We start from the raw sequence: 13,624 nt of genomic DNA on the forward strand, positions 1-13,624 counted from the left end.
TAACATCGTCAACTTTGGGTGAATCATTGTGTTCCACAGTCTCGTATGGGTGTCTGTACCCCAAAAATGGATGTTATAACGATTCATCTCCCCAGACAAATGAATCGGTCTCGTCATTGAATATCATCTTTTGTGAAAAATCGTGTTTTAGAAGCCGCTGCTTCTGTGGAAAACGGTTTTTCGTAGGGACCGCTGCAAGTCATGTGAAACCACAGACGCAAATAGTTAACGCATGCAACAACTGCAGCTGTTAGGGTTTTACAAGCAGACATTTGCGTAGAATGCGCCAGACAGTTGACTGTGGTAAATTCAATTCTCTGCTTGCGCGTTTGGTAATTTTTTTGGGCTCCTGACGAATTGCAGCCCATCTTCTCTGCTGACGTTCCCAGGCGATCGGTTTTCCTTCCAACACGTAAGTGGCAAGTCTCACGGAATGAGATGTACCATCCATGGAGTGTTTTGTCAGAGCTTTTACCTGATATTTGATACGAAATCGTCACTGATCCGTGACAACTGAATCACATTTATCGAATTCAAGGACGCAAAACGCATGCATCACTCCAATAATACGCCATTTTCTGTCATACCTGCCTTCTAGCGATGCGCTATGAAACTACGCCACGGCTTGGAGACATGCTTAATCCATTGATATGTCATTTTTCAGTATGTCTTGTAGTTTTCGTGCAGTCTTGTGAGACTGCAGAGGTAGTTCTGAGCAACTGTGTACCTTTTCAGTACCATTCTCGATAAATTTGTCTGATCATGTGTCTACTGGTTCACAAGGACAAATTTATAGTTCTTATCATTAACTGACAAGGTCTTTCAAATAAGGACACACTACTATGAGTTTATTTAATGGTCCACTTTGTACATAATAACGTATGTAATTTTCTCAATATAAACTTTCGTTCACAAAGAGCCAATTCCCTACGTACGCCGGCCGGAGTGGCCGTGCGGTTCTAGGTACAGTCTGGAGCCGCGTGACCGCTACGGTCGCAGATTCGAATCCAGCCTCGGACATGGATGTGTGTGATGTCCTTAGGTTAGTTAGGTTTAAGTAGTTCTAAGTTCTAGGGGACTGATGACCACAGCAGTTAAGTCCCATAGTGCTCAGAGCCATTTGAACCATCCCTATGTACAATAGCCCTAGAATACTCTGATTTTAGTGAGGACTAGCTGAAATCGATAAATTGCACTTACATGAAAAGTGATCGTAGTCAACGTGAATGTTTCTCCAGAAAACTGAAAAATATCGCTGGTGAATTGAAACTGGTGTATACACACTGTAAGTATGAGGGACATTACAAAATAAAAATAAAAATTTCCTGCAGACTGTTATACAGAGGGGGTCCAGAAAAGACGTTCTTTGACATTCGGTATTAATGGAACAAAATGACATACCCTTACGATTCTTGCACGTGGGGGAGGTTTTAAAGTGAACCCCATTAGCAGCCAAACCACTTCGACGCTACTGAATTTTTGACCAAACTACGGCTGTCATTTGTTGGAAGAGTAGCTGCGCAGGACACCTCGATGGTCTTTCGTAGCTCGTTCAGTATAGCTGGCTTCCGTTGATAAACATCATTTCTCCAGGAACCCCTTCGACAGAAGTAACGAGATGTAGGGTCTGGAAACCATGGTGAGTACTCAACAGCTCCTCTTCGACCAGTCCATCGTCCAGGTAGATTTTCATCCAATTTTCATCCAAATAGGTTCTAATATCTCTGCGACAGTGAAGCGAAGCGCCGTCTTGTTGTAGGTAAAATCTTTCATTTCCAAACATCTCTCGGGAGGCAGGTAAAATCGATGTTTGCAACGTATGAAGATACACCTCACCGGTACCTTCAGAGAATGGACCAAACATCGCTATGATAGGCCACACCACCGTTAACACCCAGTAGATTAATTTGTTTGTCAACGTGTATGTGAAGATTTTCAGCAGCCCAATACACACAGCTGAGGCAGTTTACAGTACCGTTCAGTATGAACTGCGCCTCGTCAGACCAATTAACCACCCCTGCAAACCGTTCACCCTCGCGAAACAGCCCTTCAAACCACTTGCAGCAGTCCATACTTCTATCTGGGGCGTCCTCGTTCATAGCGTGCAGCGATCTTGGAATGTAAACTTTCCACTTTGCAGCCTTCGGAATTAGTCGTACGCTTGATCGGATTACCTCGCTTTCACCTGCACCGTGCTTGACAGATTTTTGAGGTGACCTAGTAAAATGTTGCAACACAGCAGCACTGGAAGCTGGACTTGTCGATGTTTTCGATCGCCTATATCTCTCCTTAGGGACATCCTGAACAGTACCGTCGGCTTCAGATGTATCCCTACTACGATAAATTGTTGTGCGTGTTGGCGGCTAAGTTCGTGGACATTACGCCACCGCCATAATGCCGCCATCATGTTTTAGTACTTACAATACCACTTCAATACGGCCTTGCGTTGCTCAAACGACTATCTTACTTCATTCATTGCTGTACTGTCTCCTGCTAGAAAACCTGCGCCAAGATCTTCCGAGAAAACAACAGACTACGCCACCACGCAAAATTGCAACGGTATAAAATTTCCTGGCAGACACGAGTTCGAGTCTAGGTCTGGCGCATCAGTTTTAATCTGCCAGGAAGTTCATATCAGCGTACACTCCGCTGCAGAGCGGAAATTTCATTCTTGCAACGATATGTCATCTTGTTCCAAAGATATTAACTAACAATGAGCGTCCACTTTCTTCTGGACCCTTCTGTATAACTCCTGTTCATTTATTCCCAGTCTTCAACATATCTATCACTCCTCTGCCCTTTTCCTTGTTAAGCAGTCATGATTTAGATCCATATATCAGATGTTTTCTACTAAATTTGTGAGAAAGTTATGTCATTGATGCGTGAGTGGCTGGACTAGCAAAAATGTATAACAGTGGTCTGTACGACACATACCTTGTAACAAGTAACAAATGTTGATAGTAAAGGAAATGTTAGCAAGTTTCGAAAGGATTGTTGTCACACAATGAATAAAAAGTATTTATGACGATATTTTATATTATGATATACAACATTATAAACTATAACATTGTAAAGTTGAATAACTAATTTTCAGTTTTACAGATTGACATTGGAATATTTGCTCATTAAAAGTTGTACTGTTCACAAATAATTTGGCTATGATTTTGTTAGCGTGCGCAGACAACTAATGGTTCAAATCCATTGAGATTGTAACGAAACATGAGAGCTGAGATAATCACTTGTTATTCATAGGGAAGTTAACATGGCGCGCCCCGCCCCGATCGGCAACTCCTTCACCGCTGCCAAATCTCTACCTCCCCGCGGCGAGTGTTCAGTTAGGTGCCCTTGGAGGCGTGAACCACTGACCACTGTCCCTCATGTACAAATGCCTCCAGAGAGTACAGTACAGCACTGCCCAGAGACACAATCAGATATAACGACCGAACACTTCCCATACATTTTTTGCGAATTTTCGTGATTGACGGCTTCTCTGTCTTACACATGTGATCACATGAAACATACTTCTCTTTCAGTTCCCGCAGTCTTTGTTCGATGGCTAGTAATGTAATAACGTGCCGTGACTTGTAGAAATTTATTTTGGAGACACAGCTTGTAGAGTCTCCTCTCCATATGAAAAGTTCTGTGATTATCGGATCTGCCTTCCATGTAGTTGGCATGTTATTGTGAAAATAAGGATAAGATACTGATTGCTACAACGTTCAGGATGTTTGTCCGTCAGACAAAATTCTGTCATGTGACTGTCTCTTCCAACTGTATGTATTTACCTTCTGGTCAAGAGAATCAATTGCTGATGTATATTCAGTATAGAATAATCATGGTTTTAAGCTTTTCATCTACAATTGTGCTATTTTGCAGAGGCTTAGCAGCATCACATATTTGTCCACTTTGGCTACACAAGGTCCAATTGTCAAATTTATTGCAGACGAAAACGATTATAAAATTTCTCTGGTATGGAAGCCTTCATTTTGAGTGGATATATCTTTTTGTTTAGTTCCACTACCTCTTCCTGGACGAGGTGGAATTTTTATGAGCTCATTGGTGGCAGTGACTTAATCTGTTGAGGTCCCTCGTCACCGATAAGGAAATCAGCAAATCTGTATCATCTGATTCTCACTGACTGCTTTACTGAGACGTTAAAACATGTGGGTTCATTATCTGGTGACCATCAGTGTCTGAATCTCTGCTGTCTTCTTGATCACAGAGAGCCTCAAACCATTTAGTAACAATTGATTTCTGATTGAGTTTTCATCACTTGTGCTGACCTCCGCTGTTATTATGTCTTTACAGGTGGTATGGTATGTAATTATGGTGTAAGTAAGGGTTAGTAGTAGTACTTTAAATACATATCCTATTTATGATACGAAACTAACTTTCAGCTGAAAGTGTTTTAGTATTGAGCAATGTACTTACCTAGCTCTACAGTGCTTCTGACCTCTCAGTAGCGAGTGTAATTGTGCCAGACTTGTAACTGTTACCAGTAATCTAGTTTCTGTGACATATTACTCTGTAAGATATAAATAACGTATCGGAAAGAGATCTGATTTGACTCAGGATCTAAAAGACTATTGCCATGTATTATACGACAAGGACTACTAGGTCTGTTGTCGATTAATGTATGGACATACGTGATCTTAATATTTCTCACTGCTTGACTGACTCCGTCCCGCTTCTGCTTGTGAAACAATACGATGTTGATTAGTTTGTATATACAATGTGCAGGGTCTGAGATTCATGAGCTGTTTTAGCTTGTCAATTAGTCAAGTTGCGGGTTTTCTTCCCACTTTTCCATTTGCCATGTAACTAAGTTCGTTAGAAGATCTACGAAGTTTTTTGTTTACGGCTGCTGAGAATCAGAAGTCATCTCCCAAACTATTTCTTGTGTCTGAGCTGCAAGTTCAGATATACTGATGCGATTAAAATCTTTGTATATAGTCAGTCTTGGTTTCTTTCTCGGACATCCTAGTGAGTATGCCAAGGAAATTACGTTGTGCGCAGGTATGCCAGACGAAGATGTTTGAGAGATAAGAATTATTCTGAGTGGGGATTACGTTGCAAGTAAATCAATGAGGGTGTGACTACTGGCTGTGTAAGCAGAAGTAAGCTGAAGTAAAGTCAGATTTGAAGATGAAAGCATACACTTAAATTTCGCTTTGGAAGGACTGTTGTTCAGAAAATTTGTGTTAGTATCACTAGCTGTAATTATATGCTCAGCTGTCCACTCGAGACTGAAGAGTGCAGTTATTAAACTGGCCAATCTGCTTACTTTGTGGTTTCAAAAGGAGATAGATTAGATATGTTCCTTAAGCTTAAGGGATTTGATGTCTTTGAACATATATTCCAGTTGGTTATCGTCATTATTGGTGAACTTATGTAGCAGTCTTGATTTACCTGGTGGGAATGCTTGGGTAGAGCCAGGTCTCGGAAAGAAGTATTACACGGATGCCTGTGGTTTGAAATATGCTGCAGAACTCGTCAGGATGAGGAGGTAGAGATAACACGTTTACGTGTGCGACGTGGAGGAGGGTGTTAAAATTAATTAAAATACGAAATATTTCACGTAGTGAAGATGACTACTTTCTACGTAATGGCTTTCTGTCAGCACACTCAACTTTTATTTCAGCAACAGGTTTAATAGAAATCCGCAATACAGTAAATGATCAGGGAGAAACAAAAAAAGAGCAAAACGATGTCCCTAGCAAGTAATAAGACTGAAGAAGCTATTGTGATAGGACCGTTACTATTTACAATATATATATATATATATATATATATATATATATATATATATATATATATATATATATATATATATAAATGACGTAGTAGAAAGCGTCGAATACTCTCTAAGGCTGTTCGCAGATGATGCGGTTGTCTGTAACAAAGTAGCAACGCCAGAAGATAATAACGATTTGCAGAATGACCTCCACAGAACTGATGAATGGTGCAGGTTCTGGCAGTTCATCTTAAACGTAAATAAATGTAACATACTAAGCATACATAGGAAAAGAAATACACTGCTGTCTAGATACACCGTTGATGATAAACCGCTGGAAACAGTGTCTGCTGTAAAATATCTAGGAGTAACTATTCGGAGCAACCTTAAGTGTAAAACAAATAGTGGGTAAAGCAGATGCCAGACTCAGATTCATACGACGAATCATAAGGCAATGTAACACATCCAGGAAGGAAGTGGCTAATAAGGCGCTTGTTGAACCCATTCTTGAGTGTTGTTCATCTATATGGGATCCCTACCAGACAGGACTGATAGAAGAGATAGAGAAGATCCAACGAATAGTTGCACATGTCGTCACGGGATCGTTTAGTCGGCACAAGAGCATTACGGAGATGCTCAATAAATTGCATTGGCAGACGTTACAAGAGAGGCGTTGTGCATCACGGAGAGATTTATTCTTGAAATTTCGCGCGAGCACTTTCCGGGAAGAGTCGGATAGCATATTACTTCCCCCTAAATACGTCTCGTATAATGACCAAGAGGAGAAACTTCGAGAAATTAGAGCCAATACAGAAGCTTACCGACAATCACTCTTCCCACGCGCTATTCGTGAGTGGAACAGGGTTAGAGGAATCAGATAGTGGTACCCAAAGTACCTAGGCTACACAACATTAGGTGGCTTGCAGAGTATGATGTAGACATAGATGTAGACTGCATGCATAAACGATGTTAATGCAATTTGCAACACTCACAAATTCTCCCAAAAATCAATTGGAACTATTGTATAGTGCAAAAAACTGCGCAGAAAGAAACAATTTTGAACAGGAAATTCAAACTGGATTCGAACAGGCCTCGGAAGGTACCGACCGGCCGCCGTGTTATCCTCAGCCGCTAGGCGTCACCAGATGCGGATACGGAGGGGCATGGTCAGCACACGGCTCTTCCGGCCGTTGTCAGTTTTCGTGACCCCGTATTTCTTATCAGTTAGTTAATAGTCTAGAGTTCTATTGTACAACACACCGTAAGTGAAAATCTACTGTGCAGGACTGAAGCTACGTACTGTAAGTGGGCTGCTTCTGTGTTGGCAGCGCTGTGTAGCGCCTTGCATTGGATTTTTGACTGCGCTTTCTTTGTAAGAGACTCTGTAGCTTGTTGGACTCGTTGTAGGAAGTTAATCGCCAGTAGTGTTGGGCGTTGGAAGTTAGTCACCAGCAGTGATGGGAGTGCTGTTGGGCAGTTGGAGGTGAACACCCAGCATTGATGGATGTTAGATGTGAGAAGTTAGCACTGATGGAGGGCAGAGGTCTGAAGTGTTAGCGTAGGCTAACGATATGTACATGTTCGACTTGGAGATTGAATATTATTCAGATTATATACCTTTGTACTAGATGTCAATGACAATTTATATTCGTGTTTGAACTGGATGTCACATTATTAAGCTCTATTAAATAATAATTTTATGTGGCTGATCACAGTGGCACCTCAGTGACTGAACTATTTACTCACTAAAAGGCACGCAAAGTATCTCGAAGACTTTGTCCGTCGTTTTCTCAGAAACGGTCGAATATCTGCGCATTAGCCAAGACTCGTGTTCGCTTATTTTGACCCCTCTTCCACTGAGCGAAGTTTCTGGGAAATCAGGCTATGGCACTTGCCTTTTTCTTGTAAGAAAGCTGAGGAAAACAAGCAGTCAGTCAGCCAGAGCTTATTTTACTAAATGAAAACAAACAAGGCCAGAACATTTAATTTATCGTATTTAGAAACAACACAAGGTTATTAATAGTGACTCTTATCAATGAAAACCTTACAAAGCAATATATCCCACAACATGCGCAAGATGCTCAAGCTACCATTTACCGAGTGAGGTGGCGCAATGGCTAGCACACTGGACTCGCATTCGGGAGTACGACGGCTTAATCCCGTGTCTGGCCATCCTGATTTAGGTTTTCCATGATTTCTCTAAATCGTTCCAGGCAAATGCCGGGATGGTTCCTTCGAAAGGGCACGGCCGACTTCCTTTCCTGATCCGATGAGACCGATGACCTCGCTGTCTGGTCTACTCCCCCAAAGCAACCCAACTCAAGCTACCATTTAGTGACGGTCAGACGTTTGGTCGCCACAGGGAATACTACACAAACACACACACACACACACACACACACACACACACACACACTGGAGATGGGCAAAATCGATCGTCCTTGGGAACTAGTTCACTGGTGATCGCTCTTTTTTGGGAACCGTTCATTTTTACTCGTTCACCACTCATTGTGCTTGGTATAAGGTTCTTATGAAAAACAAAATTAGTAGCGTAGGTGACTGAAGATGGAAGGCGCAAAGAGGGGACACTTGCCTCCCCCCTGGAGTAGAGTTTTTATTAGTAACAGAATCAACACACACTTGAAATTTTCGTGATTCTGCAAAACATCTCGTTTAGCCAACTGTAGCGTTATGTGGCTGATCGCAGTGAAGTAATATAACGTAGCGCACGAAAAACCGGCCCCGAGTACAGACTGCTCGCCAATTACGCACGATTTGTTGACCGCTACGAGCAGAATAGATAAACATGTTGTAATCAGGCAGTGAAGAAATAACAAATAAGCTAATGCAAACAACTTCGACACAGTAGATAAAGATTGGTAAGCGACAATGAACAGTCTAGTGCTCGGGGCCTTTTTCGTGCGCCACCCTGTACCGCTGAAATAATATTGTTTAATATTGTAGGAGTTATCATATTCTCTTTACAAAACGTGACACCAGACACTCTATTACGAAGCGCGGCCTTCATTCGTTTGTAAGTCGGTCTGCCTTCCATAACAATGAACATGCTCTTTTGCCTTTGATAAAAAAAAGACGGAAAAGGGCGAGTCGTATGTGCCATGCCGACGTCCTTTGCATGTGTAATAACAAAAAATCTTGCCTTTTTACAAGTATTCCTTCTGCTGTTTATCGAAATAGTGAAGTAAGTTGATTCGCCCTTTTGTTACCTGAAAAGATGTATTACATATTACGTAATTTTTATGTAACATACGTAATTATAAAATACATTTTAATTACATGTCGTGGACGCTGGATAGAATGCGAAAAGAACCAGAAGTTCAGAGTTCAAAAAAGATTTGAAACAGATCTAGAGTGGGTGTGCGAAGCGAACGAAACGAAACGAACAAGAACAACAATTCGATACTGAACCATGAGCAGTCGGCAGTGGAACTGTGACGAATGGTCACGCGAAGAAAGACGAGTCCGGCCGAGCAAGACCGAGACCGAGACCGAGACAGACGGGAATGGGACTGGGGCTGGAACGAGACCGGCCGACATGCCGTTCGGGAACGAGACCGACCCTTTCCCGTTCCCGGGAACTATAAGTAGAAAGCCGCGACCAAAGTGAACTATGAAAGACCGTTCCTTATAATTCGTTCGTCGCTCGTTCCGCCAGCGCCGAAGCGCCAAAGAAACTGGTGTGCGCATGCGTATTCAGATACAGAGATATCTAGACAGGCAGAATACGGCGCTGCGGTTGACAACACCTATACAACACAAGTGTCTGGCGCAGTTGTTAGTTTACTGCTGCTACCGTGGCTGGTTATCAAGATTTCAGTGCTTTTGAACGTGGTGTTATAGTCGGCGCATGAGCAATGGGACACAGCATCTCAGCGATGAAGTGGGGATATTCTCGTATGGCCATTTCACGAGTGTACCGTGAATATCAGAAATCTGGTAAAACATCAACTGTCCGACATCACTGCGGCCGGAGAAATATACTGCAAGAACGGGACCAACGACGACTAAAGAGAATCATTCAGCGTGACAGAAGTGCAGTCCTTCCGCACTTTCTTCAGATTTCAATGCTGGGACATCAACAAGTGTCAGCGTGCGAACCATTCAATGAAACATAATCGATATTGGATTTCGGAGCCGAAGGCCCACTTGTGTACCCTTCACTTAAAGCTTTACGCCTTGCCTGGGCCCGTCAGCACCGACATTGGACTGCTAATAACTGGAAACATGTTGCATGATCGGACGAGTCTCGTTTCAGATTGTATCTAGCGGATGGACGTGTGCGGGTATGGAGACAACCTCATGAATCCATGGACCCTGCATGTCAGCAGGGGACTGTTAAAGCTGGTGGAGGCTCTGTAATGGTGTGGGGCGTGTGCAGTTGGAGTGATATGGGACCCCTGATAAGTCTAGACACGACTCGGACTTGGGCACCACCAGCAGCACAATGCGACACCCCACACGTACAGAATTGCTACAGAGTGTCCCGAGGAATACTCATCTGAGTTTAAACACTTCCTGTGGCCACGAAACTCCCTAAACATGAACGTTATTGATCTTATCTGGGATGCCTTGCAACACGCTGTTCAGAAAAGATCTAAACCCCTCGTACTCTTACCGATTAATGGACAGCTATGCACAATTCATGGTGTCAGTTCCCTCCAGCACTATTTCAGACATTAGTGGAATCCATTCCACTTCGTGTTGCGTCACTTCTGTATGCTCGCGGGGGCCCTATCCGATATTAGGCAGATGTACCAGTTTCTTTGGCTCTTCAGTGTATAATAAAAGTAAGTGTGGCGTGTCTGCGTGTGCGGCCAAAACCTTTCAAGCGAATTTCGCAGTCCAGTGGGCTTTTATGGTGTGATAATCCTCCATCCCCCATACATGAAGGTTTTAACTGCAGGAGTTAGTTAGGACGACATGCGTGTCTGAAGACTACATAATAAATGTAAGCGTGGTTTGTGCGTGCGTGAACCTATAACTCCGTGATACACTACCGCAGTGCCATGGGGGTTATATGGTGCGGTAGTCCTCCAACCCTGATCTATGAAGAAGGCCAGGTTTAGAACTGCAGGGGTTGGGTTCGAGAATTTGTGCGACAAAAAGGGGCATCGCACAGTGTCCTTTTGTGGGAAGAGAGTGAAACAGCTCGGAATCGACTCCGAAGTGGCCGATACTGGCCAGAATGGTCCTTCTAGAATGGTATACAATGTTGGAGAATGTTGTAGAATGTTCCAAAATGTTACGAAATGTTACAGAATAGCTATCATCTTGTAATGGTCACCAAGACAGTTATTTCAATTTAGGGTGCTGCTGAGCGCTTCAGTGGATTTAAGAGTACTGGAGAGTACTTTTGAGCGTTCAAAAATATTTTTTAGCGTGGCTTAATGATATTGTTGCTACATTTTAAATGTTTCTTTTACTGTGTTCTCGAATGTTTTCAAGTGATCTAGAACGTTCACAGACAAAAGTAAAAATAGAAACCGTGCGAAGCGGGTCTTTTCCGGTAGTCTTGGAATAAATTAAAGTGTACAAATTTAAAACTAAGTTTAAAGTCATACTTGAAAAAGAAGACATACAAATACAACTAGAAACAGAAAGAAAAATACGTAATCATCGTTTAAAAGAGCACAACACGAGATGAATTTGCGAAATGTTTTGTTTCAAAAATATGATCAGATTAAAAGGTTAAGGCACAATATAAAGCGAAAAAATTGTCATTTGTTCCGTTCCTAAGGAAGTTCATAACTGCAAGTTCAGCCCTCTCAGTACCATCCGTATTCCAGTCTTACCTAAGCGCGTGCAATGCATTTGCCAACTGCCTTGCCGGAGTGGTAGCACCGGTTCCCGTCAGATCACCGAAATTAAGGACTGTCGAGTTGGGCTAGAACTTGGATGGAACTTGGTGACCATCCGGTCTACCGACCGCTGCTGGCAATCGGAGTGCACTCAGCACTTGTGTGGCAAACTGAAGAGCTACTTGATTGAGAAGTAGCGGCTCCCGTCTCGGAAACTGACATACGGCTGGGAGAGCGGTGTGCTGAGCACTTGGCCCTCCATATCTCCATCCAGTGACGCCTGTGGGCACCGTCGTGAATGATGGGATGATGAGGTGCGACAGACCGACAGGTTCCACGGCTGCACGTGTGACAAGGTGCTTCATCTGATGACATTACATGTCCAACATTTGTCATCCACTATATGATTATTTCCCGATATTTGCGGCCACATGTTTCTTATACTAAATTAGTAATGTGAGCATCATCTGCGTCGCTTCAGGGGTTTTTAAACATTAATCAGAATGACCCTGTATTTGGTGCCAAAAAGACAGAAAAAGGAATTAATTCTTGACATGTAAGGAGATCTAGATCACTACTTCTCTTATAACATATATCAATATTGAAGATGAAGTAAGATCTTTACACACACTTATTGGGTAAAGCGGAAACGAAGATAGTTAATAACGAAAGTGATATCATTCCGAAAGTAATGTCTTGTGACGGGCATAAAGCAGTCTGAGATACGAAGAAATAACAGACTCTTGTCACATCGTCAGCGGGAAGAAATGTCTCAGATTTATTCGTTAGAATTATGATGACTTTTGACCGTTTGCCACAAATTAGATGTTGGTTCTCTGTTAGCCACGTTGACAGTACGAGACACGAACAATCTTCGCAACGTGTTGGCGACGGCGAGAGGCCAGCCGACACTCGCCCACAGGGGCGAGTAGCAGCGGCAATATCAAGAGCCGGCCGTTGTGGCCGTGCGGTTCTAGGCGCGTCAGTCTGGAGCCGCGTGACCGCTACGGCCGCAGGTTCGAATCCTGCCTCGGGCATGGATGTGTGCGATGTCTTTAGGTTAGTTAGGTTTAAGTAGTTCCAAGTTCTAGGGGACTGATGACCACAGATGTTTAGTCCCATAGTGCTCAGAGCCATTTTTTGCAATATCAAGCCAATCTACAGTAGCCGTTGTAGCTCCAGCTGCTCGTGGACAACCATCAACTCTTTCATCCAGATCCCACATTGGCCACAACCTCCAACAATGACTCTCTGTGAGAACAACTCCTGACCCCAGCCCATCCTAAATCAAACATACAGTAAAGAAATTAAAAACATTACACACATTCAAAAACTATTTTCTGTTAACTTTCACTGAGAGGCACGAAATAAACTAAATACACAACCTCCGGTGTTCTAATGAACTTTGTAATGTCCTTCAGATTTGGATGCGTGCCTGAAGGGACACTTACAGACATGCATATCTGAAGGAACAGGCACTGCAGCGATCGGCAGTATGAAATTCGAGAATGATATTCGGATTTGCGAATGTGGTTAAGGCTTATTTCACATCTACCCGGCACCCAGTAGCCAAAACCGCTACCAGGTTGTGAGGGTGAGGCGCTTACGGGACGTTCGACACCAGGCCGACCGACGGCGTGGACCGCTAAATGACAGCCGAGAGCCGGGCTGAGGCTGTAGGACACCGGCGGCCCCCACCGTGTCGGGTTATTGTCGGTGTCGTGCGGAAATACCGGCGCAGGTGGTGGGGCATGCAGGGCAGTAGAGCGCTACACATCTACCCGACAACTATCGTGTGCCGATCAGTCGTGTTTTGCTTTGTTGGTGGTTCAATCTGTTCTGGACATTCCTAGTCTACTGTGTCATGGCGGAAATTGATATCGAAATCCTTATAACATTAGTTCAGGAGCGACCGGTTTTGTGGGGCAAGGCTTTAGGTACTTATAAGGACAGAATACACACAAGGAATGCATGGATCGAAGTTTGCTAGACCTGAACGAAGGCCTTAAACGGATGTGTGACAAAGACAGAGACGACTGTGGTAAGAAAAGATATTTATTTTTTTACCTTA

Source organism: Schistocerca piceifrons, chromosome 1, assembly GCF_021461385.2.
Source record: "Schistocerca piceifrons isolate TAMUIC-IGC-003096 chromosome 1, iqSchPice1.1, whole genome shotgun sequence".
Classification (NCBI taxonomy): Eukaryota; Metazoa; Arthropoda; class Insecta; order Orthoptera; family Acrididae; genus Schistocerca; species Schistocerca piceifrons.